Raw genomic sequence first — 22,135 nt, forward strand, 5'->3', positions numbered from 1 at the left:
CTTAGGGAACGTGAAGATTTCTCTACTGCTCAGAAGTCTCTTGGGTTTCCAGTGGGGACATCTTAAAACACTAACTGCAGTTCAGGGCAAAGATTCATTTTTCTCTCCTCGAAACATTTTTTTAAAATGGGTTTCTTACTTTATTATTAATTAATTTATTTATGTATTGCTTTTTATGGCTATACCCACAGCATATGGAGGTTCCTAGGCCAGGGGTCCAGTCGGAGCTACAGTGGCCAGCCTACGCCACAGCTACAGCAATGCAGGATCCAAGCTGCTTCTGCGACCTACACCACAGCACACGGCAATGCCAGATCCTTAACCCACTGAGGGAGGCCAGGGATTGAACCTTCCTCACGGATACTAGTTGGGTTCCTTACCTCTGCGCCACAACGGGAACTCCTCCTTCTCAGAACATTTACGTTGAGAAAACTCATTCGTTGCTTGACTTTCTTGACAACGTATTTATTTCTGTCCCAGGAGACAGCTCAGTCTTTGCCTCAATTTCATGCAGAGGGTGTTGCCAAAATATCATTTTGACCAAGTGTCTTTGACAAAAGCATCAGCAGCAAATAATGACATGACCTCCCCAGGACAGGAAGAAGTGCTTTTTGGGTCTTTTTTGGGAAGGAAACATCAGAGTGACACTTGTGCAAAAGCAGATCAACAAAAACACACAAAGCATTTTGAAGATTTATGTTCAGGGAAGTTGGATGGAAGAGAACAGAGAACACAGGTATACAGTTTTGGTCCCCTGCTAAACAGACTCCTGAAACAACATTACTGTTTTATACTGTCACTGAGATAAGAGCCTGGGGATACATAATAACAATTATTATCATAATATGTCCCCATTTTATGGAGAAAGGTACTGAGACTTAAGGAGATGAATTAGCTTGAAAATAAACAGTTCAGAGATAACAAGTGGAAGTAACGTCCGACTGTGGGACCACTCAGATGTGTACAACGTAAGGTTGAGATAGCAGTGATTTGGGACATTGTGTCACCATTTGTACCAAATGAAGAAAGATTTTGGACAATGATTTTTCAATATTTACATACCTTGCTTCAAAATCCATAATGGCAGAAATGTGCTTTTTTTAAAATTTGTTTTGCTTGTTAAACAATTCATCCTGGTCTCCTTGGCTTGGAATAGATTACGTATTTTAATCTCTGATTATTGATGCAGTTTCCAGCCTTTTAAATGTGATAAGAGAATGAACAGCGGTCTTTGTACTGTTGTTATCACACTGAACTCCACGAGATGTAGAAGAGGGAAATAAGCTTAGTGTCTGGCAAAAATGAAACTAGCATAAATTGCCCGAATTACATGGCCTTTCCCAAGGTGCACCTGCAATGTGCTACAGGCTGTTTCTCCACCATTGAGTTTCCGTCCGGTAGCCCCGAGATCCAGGTTAGGAACAAAAATTGTCCTGCACTCCGCCTGCGCTCCTAACCACGCCTGACTTCTCCTCGCATCACCGTTTCGGAGTTGGGTGAGTTGGGTGGTGGGGGAGGATGTGAATAGGGGGTCAAAACGGCAAGAATCAGGGGACGCGCGTGTCTGCTCAGAGGTGCAGGGTGTGTGCGGACACATGAAGAGAACGGCTCTGCTCGCTCCCGTGACCTTCATCCCAGTAGATGAAATAGTCACAGTGAAGCCGTGGACACAACATTGATGAGAACACGCTCAGATGATTGCATTTAATTTTGAGGCAGAGGCGCTGGTCGAGGAGGACTAGCCTCTCAGCTAGTCCGAGAGGCTGACGGAGCTGTGGACAGTGTTGGACTCTCTTTGCTCAGTTCCTCTTGGCTCCAGGCGTAGAGGCAGGGAGCATCTTTCCTCCGTGGTGGAGAGATGCTGTCTTGTCCTTTCTTCATCTGTGTGCCCTCTATTGAGCATGCACTTGCTCATGCTGTGACCAGACAGTTCCCGGCTGGTCACAGTCTAGTCCTAGCCTCTCCAGTCACAGCAGGAGGAGGTGGGACGGCCTGGGGGGTACTGAGGGTGCTCAGGACTGTCCAGGGAGGGGGGGAGAAACACTGTGGCCTGGGTCTCCCCCGCCCGCCTGCATCGCCTCCCCCGGAGGAATCTGACCAGAAGGAGGAAGCCTGGGCTTCACGTCTCTGTGATGTGCCGGGGGAGGAGACCAGCCAGGAGGGGAAGGCCCAGTGACCACAGCAGCAGCTAATAGGGACAATTGCAGCTGCCTGGGAAGCTGAAGGGCAGTAAAGGGTTGCTAGCCACAAGGTCCCCCCTTTCTTTTCTCTTTTTAGGGCCACGTGTGTGGCATATGGAAGATCCCAGGTTGGGGAGCGAATCAGAGCTGCAGCTGCCGGCCTACACTACAGCCAGAACAGCACGGGATCCGAGTCATGTCTGCAACCTACACCACAGCTCATGGCAACACCGGATCCTTAACCCACTAGCAAGGCCAGGGATCAAACCTGCATCCTCATGGATCCTAGTCGGGTTCTTAACTTGTTGAGCTACAACGGGAGCTCCCACAAGGTCCCCTTAATCAGGTTCCCCTGCAGGCTTCTGCAGTCACATGTTTTTATTGTGTGGTTCCTTTTGATGAATACATTGTACACCTTGACGTCCTCTCTGTTGAAAGACTTAATTTTGTGAATTTCTCTTTAGCATTTGTAATATATAACTAAATTAAAAAAATGCAAAAGACCAATGAGAAAATATAGGGCTAGATGTGACCGTGGAAATCTTCAAAACGAATGCTTGCCTAGTTGGCCCTCTGATCTTTCCTGGTCCCTTCTCACTGGGATACTTTAAACTGTGTTTGGTTTCACAATTAGGTGAAAAAAATTGTCCCCTAAACTCATCATGACTGAGTTGTGATGAAAAGTTATCTTCATTTTTAAAATTTTTGCATCAGAACAGATTATCTAAAATCTTGCCCGTGAGCTTTCCACACCTGGATTCACGAAAGAGACTGTGAGTGAAAACAGGTGCATAAGTACACAAACCCATGCTTTTCTCCAAAACAAATAAATCCCAAGCAGTGATGTGCCTTTGTCTCCTTTGGTGCAGAGATCGTTGAATTCCCATGCTTGGGGGGGAAGACTTGTGTCTTTACTAGGCTCGATGGAGGACCAGGAACCCCACCAACTTTCCAGTGTTCTCTTAGATGTGCTGTTAAGAGGGAAAGTTGAAGGCAGGTGTTTCCTCCATTCTCAGTAATTTCCCAGCTGGTGAATCTAAAGGGTCCTAAGACTTCCTTTTCCTATAGCTTTTTATTCAAAAAGAGATGTGAGAAGTTGCAAAGACAGCCTGGCTCTCCAGCCAGGCCTCAGAAGCCTGCCCCGTCTCTCGGCTGGGGACCAGCTCAGTTCCCGTCTCCTTCATTAACCGAGCCCCAGAAACGCCAGTTCCCTAGGGGTCACCTGCTGAGCGGTGCTCCTTCACTTCGACCTGGCCCTTCGCCCCGCCTGTGTGTCCGTCCCGCATTGATGATGGTTTTCTGGTTGGTGATCACCCTTGGCGCTGCAAACCCAAGTTATCAGTAAGGTCAAATGTCCTGCTTCTGATGCTGGTCAGGAGCACTGCCCCCTCAGCCAGGCCACTTGGCTGCCCTCACCCTTGGGACTCTGTGCACCCAGATCCAGGTCCACCAGCAAGGGTACAAATCAGACACTGGGGGAAATAAATTGCGTCTAACCAGTGCCTGGAAATAATGCTTTGTATTTAAAGGACCGTGAACCAGCTGGGGGACAGTGCATCAGCCCTACCCGTTTTTCCAAGCTTCTGTCCCGGCCTTCTTGGCTGCTGTCACAGCCTCAGTCTTTCCTCCTTGGTGGCACTATTGGTGCTCAGACCTCACCTGATGAGCCTCTTTTTCTGCAAGAGTTTTCTTACTTGTGAGAATTGGTTGCACTCTAGGCATTTGTAGTCATATACACCTCTGTTCTTATTTGTTGGGCTTTCGTAGACATTAATTTTTAGAGCAGTTAAAAAAAAATAGGTCTGCAGCAAAATTGAACAGAAAGTACTGAGATTTCCTACCCACCCTCCGCACCCCTTCCCCCATGCATGCCACCTCCCCCCCATCAGCATCTCCAGCATTGGTACATTTGTACAGCTGATGGTCTTGCATCTACGCGTCATCATCACCTAGAGGGCAGAGCTTGCATCGGGATCCGCTCTTGGAGGTGCACATTCTGTAGATTTGGACAAAGCTGTGAAGCATATCATCATCATTATAACATCATACAGTCTTTTCAGGGACCTAAAGTCCTCTGTGCTCTGCCTGTTCATCCCTTCCTCCTTGTGAACCTTCGGTCTTACTGTAGCTGAAGTTCTGCCTTTTCAGAAGTGTTGCAGAGTTGGAATCATATGGTAGGCAGCCTTTTCATTGCTTGACAGCTCATTTCTTCGTGGCACTGAGTAATATCCCATTTTCTAGATGAGCCAGAGTTTATGTACACATTCATCTGCTGAAGGTCAGACATCTCGGTCGCTTCCAAGTTTTGGCAATTATGTATAAAGCTGCTATGAACATCCACGTGCAAGTTTTTGAGTGGACAGAATTTTTACCTCCTTTGGATAAATACCAAGGAGTGTGATTGCTGGAACATATGGCAGATATGTTTAACTTTGTCTTCCAGAGGGGCTGCTCCATTCTGCACTCCCGCCAGCACTGACTGGGAGTTCCTGTGGCTCCACATCCACCAGCATTTGGTGTCGTCAGTGTCTGGGTTTTGGGCCATTCTAATAGGTGTGCAGTGGTGTCTTGTTATTTTAATGTTTTTTAATCGTTCCTGGGAAGTGAAAAAATCAAGACATTTTGTAACAAGGTCAAAGGATACTTTATTTTAGTAGTGGGAGGAATATTGTGTTTTATTTATTTATTTTTTGTTGTCGTTCTCTTTTGCTGGGTCAGTTCCATCACTTAGAGATATTGTCTTTGTGTATTTGCAGTTATAATTCCTATTAAGTATTTCTTCACTACATAGATTTTATTTGGGTACTACTCTCGGTTTCTAAGACTTTTAAAAAGACTTGAAATTCTTAAAAAGTCTTGAAATACTCTCTTAGTTTTTTATATTATCTCTTTCTATTTTTCCTTTTAAATTTTAGTAACAGCTTTCTTGTTCTAAGCTCTTACATCGAATGAAATAGCCTTCACTGCAGGCTGCAATAGACACACAGAAATAAATGCTAATCAAGCAGCAGAGGGAGACCTGCCCACAGAGAGGTCCTAGTACGGTCTTATGTGTGTGCAGTCAATCTATTTCAAACGTTTGAAGCTACTTTAAGATAATTTTACTAGTATGTTGTGTTGATGAAGTGTCTGTTTTCACAGGTGGTTCACTGATCATTGATGGTGATGGTCAAGTGACATAAGGTGACGTGAACAAGCTGTCCCAGGGTTCATGGGTCCTGATCGGCCTGATACAGTGGCCCCTGGCACTAATTATCCAAAATCCTCACCCTGCCCATTTGGCCTGTTATTTATTTATTTATTTTTGTCTTTTTAGGGCCCCTAGCTCCCAGGCTAAGGGTTGAATCAGAGCTGCAGCTGCTGGCCTGCGCCACAGCCACAGCAGCGCCAGATCCAAGCTGTGTCTATGACCTGCACTACAGCTCGTGGCAATGCTGGATTCTTAACCCACTGAGCAAGGCCAGGGATCGAACCCTTCATCCTCATGGATACTAGTTGGGTTTGTTACCTCTGCACCACAACGGGAACTCCCAGGCTGTAATTTAACAAGGAGCCCAGAATACGTGGAAGTGGCCGAGGGCTAATATGTGGGCTCCCTTCCGATGACAGAAATCCCATCTCCCACCCCCAAGTCTTTCTACAGCTGAGGGGGCGGGGCTGTCAATTCACAGAAAGTCACACTGGGGTCCATGTGTGACATCTGCCCTGGCTTCCTTAACTGTTTCCTCTCATGTTCAACTCACGACACCACGTTCCTCACACACCTACAGGGGAAATTAAAGAAATGCTTTGGGTCCTTTCAATGAAAGGGTTTTTCTAAGTCAGGTAATGCCTCCTCCACTTTCCAAGCAGAAAAGGTTAGTTTACCTGATGCTTTTTTCTTTTGAAATCGCCTATCGATCAGTGAAAAGGCCCACCGAGAATGATTATTTCCATGTTGTGACTGTCGGCAGGTGTCTTGTTACCCTGCACACCTGGTGTGATGTTTGATGCAGGAGCACCTTCAGGAAGCAAATATGTGTTCATTTCATCTTGCAGTTACTTATTCATAATCTGTGAATACAGTACTTTGCAAAAACAATGTTGAAAACAATATGGAAACATATATGCTTGTTTAAGACAGGTCAACAGGTTAGCCTTTGTTTTATTTTTACTATTTTTTAAGCATTTTTTAAATTACTCAAATGAATTTATCACATCTGTAGTTATATAATGATCATAAAAATCCAGTTTCACAGGATTTCCATCCCATAACCCAAGCACATCACCCCACCCCCCAAACTGTCTCTTCTGTTCTGCAAAGAAGTTCAGTCTGTCCTTTTTTCAAATTCCACATGTCAGTGAAAGCATTTGATGTTGGTGTCTCATTGTCAACTTCACTTAGTATGATAATTTCTAGGTCCATCCATGTTGCTAAAAATGCTGGTATTTCATTCATTTTAATGGCTGAGTAATATTCCATTGTGTATATGTACCACATCTTCTAGATCCACTCCTCTCTTGATGGACATTTAGGTTGTTTCCATGTCTTTGCTATTGAAAATAGTGCTGCAATGAACATCGCAGTACATGTGTCTTTGCGAGTCGTGGTTTTCTCTGGATAGATGCCCAGGAGTGGGATTGCCGAATCAGATGGTAATTCTATTTTTAGTTTTCTGAGGACTCTCCATACTGTTTTCCACAGTGGTTGGACCAATTTACAATCCCACCAACAGTGTACTAGGGTTCCTTTTTCTCCACACCCTCTCCAGCACTTATTGTTTGTAGACTTTTGGATGGTGGCCATTCTGGCTGGTGTAAGGTGGTACCTCAGAGTGGTTTTGATTTGCATTTCTCTAATACTGAGTGATGTTGAACATCTTTTCATGTGTTTTTTGGCCATACATTTGTCTTCTTTGGAGAACTGTCTGTTTAGATCTTTTGCCCATTTTTTGATGGGGTTGTTTGTTTTTTTGGTATGGAGCTGCAGAAGTTGTTTATAAATTTTGGAGCTTAATCCCTTGTCAGTTGATTCATTTGCAAAGATTTTCTTCCATTCTGTGGGTTGTCTTTTCATTTTTTTGAGGGTTTCCTTTGCTGTGCAGAAACTTTTAAGTTCGATTAGGTCCCAGCCTTTGTTTTAATCTGTTGATTGGTAACTAGAACTGGAGTCAAAACAGAGAAGGTAAATTGGAGTAAATGAAATACTTTGTCAGAAGATTTAGAATAGACATTAACATCACTTCTCACAGTGCTAACTCTCTGCACAGGTGTCTGGATTCCATGCTCTGGTGTGACTGTGACTCACTGTGGCTGTGCCCGAGGCCACCACGTGGGACCCCCAGCCACCCTGCGGACGGCTGCATGTGCTGGTTCCAGCAGAGGAATTCAGCTGTGGTGTGTAATTTTCTGTGGGGTGTAAGGCCTTTCTTTCCCCTCTTTTTTTTTTTTTTTATTTTCCCACTGTACAGCAAGGGAGTCAGGTTATCCTTAGATGTATACTTTCCCCTCTTTTTATGAAGTTTAATTACATAAAGTTGCATTTGGAAGAGCACAATATCAGAAATAGCTGGGAGGGACTTAGTGAAAAGTATGGTCAATTTGCGTCTCATCATCTGCATTTTTATTTAAAGATGTTTTATCGTCATAAACTGTTACAGTTGGGAGAGTCTTTGAGGATCATTTAATCCAACTTCCAAGTTTCAAAGGAGAAATTTTGAGGAAAATTATTTTTCGATGAGATCACCGGACATTGTGACCAGCATTAGCTCTCTCCAGTTATACTTTTATGTCGCTTAGTGCTGACAATCCATAATTAAGGTTTCTCAACTTTAGAACAAATAGTCACGAATATTCATTGTTAGGGAAAGCATGCAACCAATCCACCTTGTTTTCCATGTAAGATGGGACCACAGATATCACTAAAGTATGAAAATTTGCTTTCATGTCTCTTTGTGTATTTTAGATAATGCGGACTTTGGGTTAGATAAGCATATGTTTATATTTTGATGGTGTCATTAAAGCTATCAGGCTTTTCTTAAAGAGCTGAGTATGGCTTCTTAGGATATTACGTGGTTCTAACTTCAAGTTCTTAATATAAATTAAGAACATTTATCTACTCATTTATCTATTCCTATATGTAGCTTTAAATATGAGTCAATGAATATACATACAGACGTGTGTGTGTGTGCGCGCGCGTGTGTGCGCGCCCACGTGTATGTATGTGTGTGACATTTGGGCTCCTTGGAAGATTATTCAGATGATAGCTTATGACAGAAATTTGCTTTCCGATGCTCCATTTACTGACAAGCCAGTGTATAATCAACTCTGAATTTTTATGCTTTTTCTACACATAAAATTCTAAGAGATATTATAAATAGTTTGTGTCCCTTTTGTATATAATTTGGATTTCTAATTGTAGTTCCAAACTCAGACATGTCTGTAGAATGTATTTTTAATTCTTGCAAAGAACTAATAAGTATAGGTTAAAAGTAGTTTGGCAAGAAAGTGATTATGAATACTATTAAAGCTGGAATCTAGCCCAGGAGAAATACTTCAGTGGGTAGAAGACTTCAGTTTATCTCCATCTGGAGAGTGTTCAGGAATACTTGAGAAACAGAAATTGCTGCCTGTAATGTCTTAAAACTGCTTGCTCTGCCTTCTTACAGTTTAAATTCAGTCATTATCTGTCAAGGTTACAAAGGTACTGACTAGGATTTAGAAAGGGACATATTGAGTCCTATATGACATTAAGGTTTTAAATACAATGACTAAAGCAACTAAGATCATTCAAAAGGGAACCAAGAAGTTGGAAAGGAAGAAATAAAATGAGAAAAAGGTAAAGTATAGGTGGAAATGTCTGTTCAAATATTAGCCATGTTGTATAGAAAAATTACAGATGAAGGGAAAGAGTTTATGCCATGAGATGTTTAACATCATCAAGTTTAACTTAGTGATTTTTTGTGGTTGAAATTTTTTTAATAGAAAGATAAAAAATGTACTGAAAGTGCATAAAACATAGTAGCAAATACTTTGAACAAATATCTGTTTAACATAAACCGGGCTTAAAAAAACAATGTCAATCCGCTAGAAGCTAGCTGGTGTCTTCTCTAATGCGTGGCCTTTTCTCCTTCTTTGGAGATACCCCCATCCTCACTTTAGCATCTGTAGAGGGGTGGGTTAATAACTGATTAGACACAGGCAGAAGTAGAATTACAGAATTAGAAGGTGGGTTTGTTGGAATAATTTCAGAGTGATCAAGAGTAATGGAGACTAGCACAAAGATTCTGGGATTCTGGAAAGAGAGGTTAGAAGTGGAGCTGGGATATGAGAAGAGTGTGAGAAAAGATTTCAGAAAAGGAGCTGTGATATGAGAAAAGGAGTGTATATATGCCTATGACTGGGTCACTTTGCTGTACAGCAGGGTGGTGTCACGTGGACACCCTTAGCTGCAAGAAGGTAAGGAGAGGGGTTATTTTTCAGAGGAAACGTTTGGGTATTTAGTCCCTGAAATAAGGAACAGGTGAGCACCAGCTGTGAGGCAAGTTGTCATATAAATGAATATCTATTTGTATCAAACCCAGATTTAACTTATTTTAGAATGCATTGTTTGAGAATTTAACATATGCCCATATTTTAGCACAAAGGCATTTTGAAAATGACGGCAGTCTTAACCCTACAACATAAAGTAAATCTGCCTTCTGCTGGGGTCTTTGCTTTTCTTCTTCCCTTCCCATCAGCCAAGCCCAGTTTAAAATCCAGCCCGGGACGTAGAGCTTTTCATGGGCACCACCACAACCCTGGAACCTATAACCACCAGCCACCCATGCCTCCATGTCACCTGGCCCCCAGGTGATGGAGAGGCGACTGGATCCAGGCCACTGCTGCTTTCGCAGCTTCCCCTGTGCAGCACCCTGCTGCAGGCTGGGCTCCCCGTCTCCCCAGCAGTGATTAAGGCTGGGCCTGTGCTGCAGCCTGCGGTATTGGCCAAAGGCCTGGAGCAGGTGAGCCAGTGGGAAGTGTTCACATTGCCACACTCTGAAAATCAGTTTTCAGCTTAAAAAAAAAAAATGTCATGAAAATCAGTAGAGGCAGAATTTTATTTGCCATTTTCTTGGACGTAATAGAATTTCCAAAACTCATCTGCTTCACGTTAAAACTTAGATTTTTTTTCCACTTCGGCTTTTATCTGAAGGCCATAATCAACCACAAGCAACGCAAAGGGGAAGTCCTGAGTGTGCAGCCTGTCGGAAGCTGCCTCATCAGAGCCCTTCACATCCACAGGAAAGGCCTGCAGGCGGGAGCGTGTGGGTGGGTCCCACTGGCCACGAGCCTGCTCAGCTCAGCTCGGCTGCTCAGGGCACCTGGGCTCCTGCAAGGAGCTAGGGCCATGGGACAGACACTCTGAGAAAAGTGCCCTGAGCATGGTAGACAGTTTGGAGGCCCGGGCGTGAGGTCTCTCTGCTGCCTTTGGCCTCCCCCGTGCCGTGGGCGGCACCTGTGTGGGTGCAGGGCTGGGTGTGCCCTGAATGTGTGTGTGTGTGGACACACGTGTCCTCAGCATTGCATGGGCTCAGAGGTTTAGGAAACAGCAGGAGCAACACCCACGGTCCCGTTCTGTCCAGAACGGTTCTTCCTCAGAGGACAGGAGTCCACTAATTTAGTTCATCCTTTAAGGGTTTCCTGGAGCCGTGGACATTGTGGTTTAGATAAGGAACTTGATTATTTTTACTTAAGACATTTGCATAGGATATTATCTGTCAAAATGACCCTGAGAAACAGGGGGCAGAGTTTGGAAATGGGGACCTGCCCAGCCTGGAGCCCTGGGTGGGCAGTGCTAGGTGGTTCCTGTTGGCCGCCGCTGGCCATGGAGTTGACCCCCATGGAAGTGGGGTCCTGCCTGGGTTCTCAGCGGTCAGTCAGTGTTTTCTGAATTGAACTGTTTAGTATCAACTCCTTAACTAGCAATAGATCAATGATTTCTTGTTTCCATTGACACATCTGAGGAAAACCTGTGTTTTCCCCCAGAAATGTTAATATCATGAAAAACATTTTCTATGCTCTGAAAAGCACAGAAATGAAATTTTTTCTTTGAGTCCTTATTAAGTCCTGGGGGAAATTACTTTTAAAGGACCCAAACATTTTTAGACTTCCAGGGTGTCGAGATTGAAAAATGTTTTTGAAGAAATGGTGTTTGGTTTTTGTTTTGCTTGCATTATTTTGTATGTAATGGCTGTCCTTTGGGAGCATGGGTCCTAGTCAGACGTCTGCCCTCTAACTGGCTCCATTATTTCACACCTAGTTGGTCTCTTGTCTCTCAGCCGCTTGCACTGGTTTTCTCTATTTGTTCATCGGCGCCAGTTTAACGCAACTCCCACCACCTTGTGGATCTTTCATTTCTCAGGCTGCAAAATGCTAATGATTTCTTCCTGCCAGTCAGTTGGTACTAAAGTTGCCATCTGCTTATCTTTTGTCTCTTGCTACCGTGGCCTTGTGTTGTTTATAGATCTGTGTGTCGAGATTTTTAATTGGTCTTGAAATGGTCCATTAATCATTCAATACATTTATGAACGAGGCTGCTTTTCTTTGACGAGTGTGTAGAGCAGATATTTTAGGATGTTTCCTTTCTGTGCCATCTTAACAGATGTTCTGTCAGTTTTCTTTAGTTCTTTCATTGTCCTTTTAAGCCAAGCTCACAATTACCTAAAGATTAATTTCCCTCCCTAGACTGGCTGAGCAAATGATACATAAAATAAAAGAAAAAAAGAACTTCAAAGGAAGGTGTGGCCCTTGGGTGAACAGCCTGTGGCCATCCACAGTGTTAGTGACAGTGCTTTTCGGTATGAGGCCTCACAGTCGTGGATTTTATAAAGTCCACCAGAAGAGTGAGTTTCAATAAAACAGTGCTTGGTGGGGGGTGGGGTGGGGGTCCTCCTGTTTGGTCCTGAGTTGGGGCCCAGAACTGCCAGGGCTGCCCTTCCACGTCCTCCGGCCCCTCACCCCCACCCCGGCCTCTGCATGTTCAGGTCTTTGGGGTTTTCCCACCATTAGGTCAGAATTCCCTCAATGATCTAGCAAGGCGGCTTTTCAGTGTTTTGTTCTATTTTTTGGTAGGATGCAGACCCTTAGGAAATTTAAAACATTTTGTATGTGCAAGAACATATTTAATAGAATAATACTTTTCACCCTGGCCTGGCTAATTGTGAGTTTTAGTTACTACTAAAAAGTTGAGGAGTTTCTGTTGTGGCACAGCGGGTTAAGAACCTGACATAGTGTCTGTGAGGATGAGGGTTGATCCTTGGCCTCTCTCAGTGGGCCAAGGATCCGCATTGCTGAGAGCTGTGGTGTAGGTCGAGGAAATGGCTTAGATCCCATGTTGCCGTGGCTGTGGTGAAGGCCAGCAGCTGTAGCTCTGATTCAACCCCTAGCCTGGGAACTTCCATATGCCACAGGGGCAGCCCTAACAAGAAAAGAAAAAAAGTTGAAATTGAATTTCCCAACATTGGTCCTTTGATGAAAGATGTCTTAAACTACTTACTAACTGCTTTTGTGACATAGCTTTTACTATGTCATGAATCCAGTTTTTTGTTTTTTGTTTTTTTTCCTCTTTTTTGGCCGCCCTGCATCATGTGGAGTTCCTGGGCCAAGTTTCAGATCTGAGCTGGGGTTGTGACCTAAGCCATAGCTGCAGCAACACCAGATCCTTAACCTGCTGTGCCGGGCTGGGGATCAAACCTGCGTCCCAGTGCTCCCAAGATGCTGCCGATCCCATTGCGCCACATCGGGAACTCCTAAATCCACTTTTTAATGCAGAAATATTTTCGTTCCTGGCAGGACAGCAGGCCAGGAGGTGAGGGACCTGGATTCCCATCTGGTCTCTGCCACGAACCCAGTCCCATCCCTCCAGAGATACCTCCATCCCATCGTGCCATACAGGAACTCCAAAATAATTTAAGATTTTGATGTAACTTAAAAGTTCCCTTTAGCCCCTCCACAATTATAGCAAACCCCAAGGATCAAGTGATTCTAGACAGACAGGCTGCAGAACTTCTCCGTGGAGCTGAGGGCGCCCACCTCCAGTACCTGCCCAGATAGAAGCAGGTATTTGACAGCGGGAAGAAATAAGTGCTTTCTTTTTATGAGTGCAAAAAACTGTTGACACCGATTATCATAGGTATGTCACGGCCATGAAAGCATCACCCAGAAAGTAATCTTTGATTTAAACATGTCATCAGAATCTGTCAGGTGTCAAGGTTCAGCATTTGAAGGCGGCTTTCCTTAGATCATCCTCTCTGGGCCTCAGTTTCCTGATTTTTATTTTTAAGATTTTTAAAGATTTTAATTTCTTTATTATGGTCGATTTACAATGTTCTGTCAGTTGCTGCTGTACAGATTCTTTTTGCCACCTTACCCTCCATCCTGTTCCATCCCAAGTGACCACAGTCCGTGCGCTGACAGCAGTACCTCATCGCTTATCCACTCCAAATGCAACAGTTTGCATCTACTAACCCCAGGGTCCTGATTTTGAAAATGAAATTATCAGAAAGTTCAGTGGTTTTAAACATTTCTAAAATGTGGTGGAGTCCTCTTTTAGTACGAAATGGTCAGTGAACTGGAATCATAAGTGAAACTCTGACGTTAAAGGGATAAAAGACAGCAGGTGTCTTTGAAGTGTGGGGAGGGTGCAGGGCAAGGTGGCAGGGCCACCATCCCCACCCCCACCACCCAGGATGACCCTGGGCTCTACCAGGGAACCCTTGGGACATTACAGGACCAGGCAGACAATCTGAGATGAGCTTGTCTAAGATTTCCCTGGGCTTGGAATTCTGAACTGTATTAGCTCAGGTACCAGATTAAATTCTAAATAATCTACTTCTGCACATTGCTTCTGACTGAAACCTTGGCTGTAGTCTTTATGAGACAAGTGTGGCTAGGAGGTGGGTTTGGAGCCTTGAAGCTGAGTCTCACCTGCACGTCCTCAGCTGCTGGGCAGGAAGGTTCATGTGTTTACTGGTGTCCCGTCTCTATGGGGGGTGAGGTTTCCTGCAACAGAGGGTGACTGGAGATTGTGTTGAATGAATTTATTCTCATCAACATCCAGGATATTTGTGCACATAATCAGGAAAGGTTAGCTTTTATTTTCTCCTTCTATGGCAAGATATTTAATACAACCCAGATTTTCACTGAAATAGTTCAAAATGACCATGCTTTACTTGTCAGAGACGATGGGGGTGGGGTAGGTGCTGTACAAGAAGTGCAGGGCTGTGACTGGAGGAGGATTGTCAGCGTGAGAGTCACAGAAATCACCTTTCTTCCTATGCTGCCTCAGCCCTTTAAACACTGTAATTCAATACTGTATTAATAGTCCATTATTGCATACATGTGATAAACAAATGTTAGGAGGTATTTGAAGATTATATTTAGTAATCATTTTGCACATGATCTAGGAATAAAAACTGTTATTAGTATAAACAGGTGTGGAAATTATTTCTCTCCGAGCCAAATTTTGCCCTGTTTGTTCTACATTAAATAAGGGGAGGGGGCTAAGGCTGCAGAGGGGGATGGGGGCAGTCTGTGGATTCTCAAGTGCTCTGGTGAGAATGGAGTTTTTGTTCTGAGAGTGGCAGGAGGCCCCTGACAGCAGGAGCGGTGCCCTGATGAGACTGGCTTCGAGGTTTGCTAACTACTGGGGGTGAGAGGGAGGGGTCAGGAGGAGGTGGGGGTTGTCAGGAGGCTGAGCTGCTGTTTGGGGGGTCTTCCAGGCCTTTCTGCTGGGTGCAGGGTTGTGGTGAAGAAAATTGGTGAGAGAAGCTCCTAGATGTCAAACTGGGAGGAGATAGGAGCCTCAGCCACTGGAAAGCAGTCACCTCCAGAAGGAGAGGGTGATCATAGGTGTCAAAAGCCACAGAAATGCTTTTAATGAAGACTGGATGTGGTTTTTTAAAAGATTCTGAATATGACAATCTATGCAAGAGCAGTTTCCACCATCAAGGGGACCAGAGCCTTGATGGAAGTAGGTTGAAGAGAAGAGGGGTAAGGGTGAGATAGTTTTTCAAAGACATTTCTGCAGGAAGGGAAGCAGTAGGAAGGCAGCAGTGAGGATGCAGTAGGTTAAGTATTTTCTGGAGAAGAAGTCAGAAAGGGGAAGGGGGTGAGTAGTGGGTGGTCCAAGATCTCTCAGGTGACCATAGGATGTGGTTTGCAAATCCTGCAATGCACTTTGCCTTGAAGAGAAAAGAAGAGGTGTGTCTCTGGTTTAGGTGAGGGGGGAGAAGAGGCAGGAGCAGGTGTATAGTGGGACAGGATGCCAGGGTGTGAAGGTACCACACTTTGATCTTTCACTCACTGAAGGGCATCTGGGTTAGCCTCTTACTGCTTGGTTATTACTTGTGAAGTTGCTGTCAACATTCGAGTGCAGGTTATTGTGTGAACTTGAGTTTTTGTTTCTCTGAGAAGAATGCCCAAGAGTGCAGTTCCTGAATTGTGTGGTGGTTTGGATTTTTAAGAAAATTCCTGAACTCCTTTCCAGAGCAGCTTTACCATTTTACATTCCCACCAGGAATATGTGAGTAATACAATTTCTTTGCGTCTTTGCCAGCCATTTGTCTTGTCACCATTTTTTATTTCAGCTACTCTGATAGGGGTGTAGTGGTTCTGTCTTATTGCGGTTTTTTACTCTATGTTTCTCTAATGAATAATGATGTTGAGCATCTTTTGTGCTTATTTGTCATCTGTATATTCTGTTCAGGGCAAGGTCATGCCTTTTGCTTATTTTCTGCTTGAATTGTTTGGTTTTTTCCTATTGAATTTGGAGAATTCTTTGTATATATTAGACACTAATAACCCTTTGCTGTGTATGTGATTAGCAAGTGTTTTCTCTTAGTCTGTAACTTATCTGTTCATCCTCTCATCATGGTCCTTCATAACACAAGTGTTTTAAATTTTGGTGAACTCCACTTTATCACTTTTTTCTTTGGTTGATTGTGCTTTTAATGCAAAATCTAAGAGCTTTTTCTTGCCCCTAGGTTTTTTTCCTAAAAGTTTTATAGTTTTACATTTTATATTTTTGAGTTAATTTTTTTATAAGGTGTGAGACATTAATTTGCAGGTTGTTTTTGTTTTTTGTTTTTTTTTTCTTGCCCTAGGTGCCCAGGCATTCTAGCACCATCAAGCTTCCATGGAATTATTTTTGCATCTTTGTCAAAATCAGTTGGGCATATTTGTGTAGTTTTTTATTCTGTTCCACTGATACATGTGTCTGTATCCACCATTGCCAATACCATACAGTCTTGATCGCTGCAGCTATATAATCAATCTGTCTTAAGAATGGTGGGCTGATTCCTTTCACTTTATTCTTCTTGGTCAAAATTTTTTAGCTATTCCAGTTCCTTGCATTTCTATATAAAATTAGAACAACTTGTCTGTATTTCCAAATAGTAAGTTTTGCTAAGATTTAGACAGGAATTGCATTAAACCTAGTATCAATTTGTGGAGAAGTGACATCTTTACTATCTTGAGACTTCCAAATTATGAAGATGATATTTCTCTTCACTTATTTAGATTTTATTTGATCTCTTACATCAGCATTTTGTCATTTTCAGCATACAATTCTATGTATGTTTTATTAGATTTATACCTAGGTATGTTGTTATCAAACACTTGTAAATTATGTTGTTTTAAAAATTTCTGTGTTCATGTTCATTGCTTAAATATACAAATAAAATTGATTCTTTTTACATTTATCTTTGAATCTGCAATCTTGCTGAATTCAGTTTGAAGTATTTTTACAGGTATCTTAGAATTTTCTACACAAACAATAATATCATTTGCAAATAGAGAGTTTTATTTCTTGTTTTTTCTCATTTGTATGCCTTCTATGTCCTTTTCCTGCCATTTCACACTAGCTAGCACCTCTAGCACTATGCTGAATAAGAATAATGTTCATTGACAGAGGAATGGATAAAGAAGATGTGGTACATATATACAATAGAATATCACTCAGCCATAAAAAAGAACAAAAGAATGCCATTTGCAGCAGCATGGATGAACCTAGAGATTATCATTCTAAGTGAAATAGGTCAAATGGAGAAGGACAGCTATCACATGATAGCATTTATATGTGGAATCTAATAAAAATGATACAAAACAACTTATTTATAAAACAGAAACAAACTTACAGATTTCAAAATCAAATTTATGATTACAAGAGGGGAAACTGTGGAGGGGAGAGATAAATTGGGAGGATGGGATTAACATGCCACAGTAATATATATAAAATACGTGACTAACAAGGACCTTCTGTACAGCACAGGAAGGTCTACTTAATGTCTGTAATAACCTATATGGTAAAAAAGAATGGATATATGTATATGTATATCTGATTAACTTTACCATACACCTGAAACTAATACAACACTATAAATCAACTATAATAAAATTTTTTTTAAAGAGTAGTGAGAGCAGATGCCCTTGCCTCATTTGCTAAGAGGAAAGCAGTCTTTCACCATCAAGTAGAATATTGGTTGTAGGTTTTCATCTGTGTTCATTTTCAAGCTGTGTAAGCTCTCCTCTATTCCTATTTTCCTGAGAGTTTTTCTTTAATCATAAATGAGTATTGAATTTAGTTAAACACTATTTTGCATTAATATTATCTTGTGACTTTTCTTCTTTTGCTGTTAGTACAGTGGATTCCACTGGTTTTTGAAGATTGAGCCAGTCTTGCATCGCGGGAATGAACTCTACTGGGTCATAGTATATAGCTTTTTTTTTTCTTTTTAGGGCCACCCCTGCAGCATATGGAAGTTCTCAAGCTAGGGATTGAATCAAAGCTTAAGCTGCCTACACCACAGCCGCAGCAACACCAGATCTGAGCCGCATCCGTGACCTATGCCACTGGTACCTTAACCTGCCGAGTGAGGCCAGAGAGCAAACTGGCATCCTCACAGACACTATGTCAGGTTCTTAAGTTGCTGAGCCACCATGGGAACTCTGAAACCTTTTTATATTGATGAATTTTACTCACTTGTATTTCGTTAATGATTTTTGTGTTTATATTCATGACAAGTGTTGGTGTGTATTTTTTTCCTGTTTGTTTTGGTGCTGCCTTTATCTCCTCAAAAGCATCAGGAATGTGCCTTCTTTCTCTTTAATTTTCTGTCTGAGATTATATAGAATTGATGTTAATTCTTTTTAAATTGTTGGGTAAAATTCTCCAGTAAAAAGATTTTAATTCTGTCCTAGAGATTTATTGTGGGGGAGTTTTAAAAATTATGAATTCAATTTCCTTAGTGATAAGGCTGTTCAAATTGTCTGTTTCATATTAGCTGAGTCATGGTAGTTTGTGTTTTCTGAGGAAATGAAGTAAGATTAAATCTTTTCATCTTAGCCAGCAATACAGTTTTGATGGTACCGTATACCCTTATGTCAGGCATACACAAAGATCCTGAGAAGAGCAATGAAAAGCCGTATGTCCACGGCTCAGCTGAAAAAATAAACGTACAGATATGGTTCCAGATCTCAGCCTCGCTTCCCCTTCCTGCTCTCCTCTCTACTCCAGGTATCACCGCCTGGGCTTGATGGTTAGCTTTCCCTCAGATGCCAGAGTGATTGACTTTTTACCAACCAGTACAGTCCCCAGATTAACGCTGCTGGACTTGACTGGCCCATGTTGACAGAAATGATGCAACGTGGCATTTTTGGGGGTTGTTTCCCTGGTTTTTGCCATGTTTCCTCAGCTGCCTCGGGAGACCAGGGGAGAAGTTGGAAAGAACATAAACATTTTAGGTCAGGCTCGGGGAGAACCACAGCCCACAATCACGTGGAGCAAACCAGATCTCAGCTAAAAGTGCTGTGATATTAAAACACTGACAGAAGGATTGGCCTGCCGAAGCAGAGGGGATGATTCTTTGATTTATTGGTGGTGTGATTCTTTTCTAGCAAGTAAGACTTTTTATACTGAAACAGATCTATTGCCATCTCTTCCTCCTCTTTTTTCTCCTACCTCTTCTTCCTCCTCCCCCTCCTCCCCTGCCCCTCCTCCCATCCCTTCCCCCACCCTCCCCTCCCCGCTTCTCCTTCCCTCCCCTCCCCCTGGTTTTTCCTTCTCTCCTCCTCCTCTTCCTCTTCTTCTTCTTCCTTTTCTCCTTCCTCTTCTTCTTCTTTGTGACTATATCTGACTTTGTCTCAGGGTTTTGATAAAGTTTATTCCTTTTCATTTGCTCAGTGATGAAAGCTTCATAAACATAACTAAATTCCTCTAAGGGAAAATTGCTTTTGTCATGTATAAATTAAGGATTCTAGTGACTGGCAAGAAATAGTTTTGAATTAATAACTCAGAAGTGGATTAAGAGTAGGTCATTAGCTGAAACAAGAAAAGATGAAAAGCTTGGTACTAAAAGTGACAGTCAAGTGATGCATTTGAATAATATTCCATATAAAAGGTAGTTATTTTTATCTTTTTAAGGTATAATTTTAAGTGACAAACACTGATATATAGAAATGTTGCAGTTATATAAAACTTAGGATTACACATAAAGAAGTAATAGAAGGGAATCAGAAATGTGAAAATATTTTGATATCTTCGAGTTTAGATTTGTGAGCATTTTTCTTCAAGTTTTATTTTTATTGCTGTCAGAAATTCTTTTTTAGAAGTCGTCAGGGTATGAATAAGCTGTACATTATACAGTCATTGAAATGTGCATTTAAAATAATCATCATATTGAACAGTTACACGATTGACCTTTTGAGCGTCATATTCATTTTGATTAGAGAGACAAGCTGCCTTCCTGGAATCCCCCCCAACCCTTCTTTCCGCTGGAATCACATGATTCCTCACCCAGGGCTTGACACACAGTAGGCACACAGGGGATGCTTACTGAAACAATGACACTCTCAAACCTTAAGATGTTATTTCCTAAGGAATACCCTTTCTTCCAGTGACACTTCTGTTTCACCCCCAGGTAGGGGTTATGATTCTCCTGTATATCAAATATCAAAAATAACAATGGCAGAAGGAAACAGACCAAGCAAGAATTTGCAAATGTATATCGTGTTTTCTTATGAATTGAAAATTATGGAAAGGGAGATGTTTTCAGAGCCAGATAAGTGCTGAGCCAAAGATGGAAGGATGAATAGAATTCCACATGCATGAATTACTCTTGCCTAGTGTATTTAATCCCACAGTAAAATTACAAATCCAGAGTTCCCATTGTGGTGCAGTGGAAACGAATCCAACTAAGAACCATGAGGTTGTGGGTTTGATCCCTGTCCTCGCTCAGTGGGTTAAGGATCTAGCGTTGCTGTGAGCTGTTGTGTAGGTCACAGATGTGGCTCAGATCTGGCATTGCACAGGTTGGCGGCTACAGCTCCGATTAGACCCCTAGCCTGGGAACCTCCACATGCTGCAGATGCAGCCCTGAAAAAACAAAAAGCCAAAAAAAAAAAAAATTACAAATCCATCAATCATGCTTCTAGGTAAGATTTACCACTATGACAATGAATATGTCAATATTTAGAAGCATTTATCATTGGCCAGGAAATTTGGCATTGTTTTATATTTTATCATCAATCTGGTTATAGAACTGTAGACCTCTGCGAATTGCTTATTAGTGGTGACTGTTTAAAAAAACTCAGTTGTCATTGATTTATACAAAATACGATCCTTCTTCTCAATCAGTTCACATTGGAGGGAAGAGAGTCCATTTGTAGGTATAGACCCCAGGAGACCCAACTGTCCCCTGGGCCGTGGTCCTAGGAGTGCAGACAGGCTGCGATGTCCGAGTGCTGTGTCCCCGTGTGGGGGCGTCCTGGAAATGCACAGCATGTCCGTACATGTGAGTCACATCAGAGCTGTGCCTTTTTGGGTAGATTTTGGGTTTAGGAGTTTTTGCCTTATTGACGATCAGGAGTTGAAGTAAATGAGTTCAGCTACAAGCATATGGAGAGCTGTTTTGGGCTTTGCCTGTTTTTTTGGTTTCCTTAGAAATAGGCAGATTTCTTAAATAGGATTTTGCATATTTATTTTTTCCTTTTAGTTTTCCCAGCTCTTATGGGTCTATAAAAAATATTGGATAACTCTTCTCATTAAAAATACAGGCCTTGTTAAAAATAAGTTTCTTTAATCAAATCACATTCTTAAAGACATCATTGTTTTCCTCTCATATAGTGTAATATGTTCATTTCTTTCACCAGCAAGTTCTCCTGAGAGAACTTCTGAACATCCCATTTCTTTGAGTATTTTATGTGGAGTATATTTTAATTAATGCTGTACCAATCCTTTTGTATTTATTATATTGTATGATAAAAACAAATTCTCTGTAAAATATTATTGTTAAAACTATAACAATGTAGCTAGTAGCTAGAAATTATTCTAGTAGAGTCAGAAGTTCTTTATCACACAGTTTCTTAATGTTACAGAATCTCTTACTTTATTATTCTTTATGAGTTTATGTTTTCCCTGATTTAAAATCTGTGATGGTTCTGTATCTTTTTATAAATTTATGGAGCTCTCTTTCTGCTCTTCAACTATTTATAAGACCTATAGAAAAATACCCTTGAGGCATTTTGGGGAAAAAAAGCTATCGTAGGATTTAAATTAATTAACTTATTTTTTAAAAATGCATTTTATTGGAGTATAGTTGACTTATAAAGTTGTGTTAGTTTCAGGTGTACAGTAAAATGAGTCAGTTATACATATTCATATGCCCATTCCTTTCAGATTGTTTTCCCAAATAGGTTATTACACAGCATCGAGTAGACTTCCCTGTGCTGTACAGAAGGTCCCTGCTGACTGTCCGTTTTATATACAGCAGGGTGTGTATGTCAGTCCCAGCCGCCTAATTTATCCCTCCAGCCCCTCTCTTCCTCTTTGGTAACCATGAGTTTGGTTTCAAAATCTTTGAATCTGTTTCTGTTTTTAGGTTCTTTTGTATTATCACTTTTGTTAGATTCCACATGTTAGTGATCTCATAGGATACTTG

The 22,135-nt window shown here is 41.9% G+C and overlaps 1 long non-coding RNA gene across 4 annotated transcripts in view; it reads left to right on the top strand.

The window, feature by feature from the left end:
• Window positions 1–22,135, top strand: part of LOC102157622 (uncharacterized) — a 301,905-nt gene that overhangs the window by 91,219 nt on the left and 188,551 nt on the right. The window contains exon 4 of one of the 4 annotated variants that reach the window (XR_014843840.1): window positions 7,430–7,557. The exons of the other annotated variants lie outside the window; for them this stretch is intronic. This is a non-coding gene — a long non-coding RNA (uncharacterized LOC102157622). Of the gene's footprint in view, window positions 1–7,429; window positions 7,558–22,135 lie in introns of those variants that run through there. 4 annotated transcript variants of the gene reach the window in all.

This window comes from Sus scrofa, chromosome 4, assembly GCF_054392235.1.
Source record: "Sus scrofa isolate SSC_HxYL_T2T_F1_AM1 chromosome 4, Sscrofa_HxYL_maternal_Yorkshire_Landrace_v2.0, whole genome shotgun sequence".
Classification (NCBI taxonomy): Eukaryota; Metazoa; Chordata; class Mammalia; order Artiodactyla; family Suidae; genus Sus; species Sus scrofa.